Source organism: Austrofundulus limnaeus, unplaced genomic scaffold (genome assembly GCF_001266775.1).
Source record: "Austrofundulus limnaeus strain Quisiro unplaced genomic scaffold, Austrofundulus_limnaeus-1.0 Scaffold335, whole genome shotgun sequence".
Taxonomy (NCBI): Eukaryota; Metazoa; Chordata; class Actinopteri; order Cyprinodontiformes; family Rivulidae; genus Austrofundulus; species Austrofundulus limnaeus.
Window position 1 is genome coordinate 88,722 of NW_013952737.1, and position 2,017 is coordinate 90,738.

Below are 2,017 nucleotides of genomic sequence, written 5' to 3' on the forward strand. Positions count from 1 at the left end.
GTATGTATGTATGTATGTATACACTGTATATGTGTGTGTGTATGTTGTTCTGACAGCTGGATGATTTCTCTCTGTGTCTCTTTGAACTTACCTTCCTCCCTCCTCCTCCATGGAGGACATCTTTCCTTTTTAGTTGAAGGTTTGATTTTATTTCCAAGCATTTCATGGGCCACTGCTGATATGGTGTATGATTGTTCACTGTGATGGTGTTAGTGGAGATATTTATCAATGTTACATTCAGATCTTTTAACAGACTTTCAGAAGATACTTTWCAGAGGTGGAAAGTAACTAAGTATAAATACTTTGTTACTTAAGTAAAAACATTTAAATATAACATTATAATCATTATGACCTCTAAAAAATGTATTTTGGGGTGGGGGTCACCTCCCAATAAATGTTATTTTGTACATTCTAACTGCTCACTTACTGAATACTTTCAATACTTAAATACATTTTACATCAGATAGTTTTAAAATAAATTTTATGGTAAGACTTGTACTTTTACTCAAGTATCACATTGAGGTACTAAGAGTGGTGTTTTGTTACTTAGCCTAACAGGGGCTGCATGTGACAGGAGTTTACTTCTGCTGTCCTTTCCAGTGGAGCTTTGTAGGATAATGATCAAAGCTGTCTCTGATGACCTGATGCTACTAGATACCAGTGGTGGGCAGCACTAATCTAAAAATTAGTTCCACTAGCCCTAAAACACTAACTCAAATATTTAGGTCCCCTAATTCTAAAGCAAATTTTTAGCAAAATCTAATTCTATAATAATTCTATAATAAAACACAGTAAAAGCAAATATCTCTTGTGATTTCTGAGTTTCCCTGATCTTTCCTTTAATTTCTGATCAGAGTGGTAATGTCCCGCTGCAGGTCTGTGTTGATGGGAAGTGGGAGGGCAGAAGCTTGTGACTGCCTGATGCCTCAGATAGTCCAGAGGGTCAGAGCTGCAGGGAGACGTCTCCTGTCTTTGCTTCACTCCGTAAAACCTGCAACTCAGAGCTTCTGAAGGAGCCGCTCTGTCGAACGCCACCTCAGCAGCAGAAAGGTAGGAGCCTCACCTGACCACCAGCTCACCACAGCTGTCTGATTCATGTTGTGTCATATATGTGCAGAAAGTTGCCCTCTCACTTCAGCTGGAAAAGCTGATGAAAATACAACTTTTAATCCAGCATATAAACTGGTTTAGCTGTTATATCCAACTCAGGATTTTTTTAATAGTTCATGAAATACATTTCTATATTTGTTTGGGGTGTTACGTTGCGTTAATATCTGTATTTTAAATCTAAATTTAATTAATTTCTTATAATTTAGTGAAGTAGAATTAAGTGATATATTTTTAATTGATCTGGTTGAATCTTGTCTGATAAAACAGGTAAAAAAAGGTCCTGGTTGTTCAGAAATGGGGTTTAAAGAAAATCTCAGTGGAGTATGGGTGTAAGACTTTAAACAGCTGGAGGATTATTAGTGACCATTAAGGAGAAATACATGTTGCCCGCTGAAATGCAAATATGTCAGAGTTAAAAACTCAGATCATGTAATGAGAAAAAATGATGGAGAATTTAGTCAAACCTTGAAATTAAAGTAAAACGAGATAATATGACTCTCAGATTATTTGTCAAAAATTACTCTCAGCTACTACCTCATGTCATTGTGGCTCGTTATCAGTAGGCCTGACTGAGTTGTAGATATTTGTTGAAGGTTGGATAAATTAAACTGGACAGACTCTGATAAATTATTACAACGGAGTATTAAGGCCACACAGTGAAAAAAAATTTTTTTTTTATTATGAGATTAAAGTCGTAATTTTATGAGAAAAAATCATAATCTTACAAGACATATCCATTTTCTGTTTCTCATTTCCTCCTTATTTTCCTCACACCTTTTGTGTACAGTCTGTCTGTTTATAAAGTAGTCCGTGATGACTTGGGTCACTGTGCTTTCATCCAAATTAGCTATGTGACCAAATCTGTCAATGCATCCATTAATTACAATACGGCTTCAGTTTATAGTCG

General features: G+C 35.8%; 1 protein-coding gene across 1 annotated transcript in view; it reads left to right on the forward strand.

Annotated features, from left to right (window-relative positions):
• ackr5 (atypical chemokine receptor 5) overlaps positions 1-2,017 on the forward strand; it is a gene marked incomplete at its 5' end in the record, with an annotated part of 15,383 nt that overhangs the window by 5,233 nt on the left and 8,133 nt on the right. The window contains 1 exon segment of the mRNA XM_014022568.1: positions 876-1,050.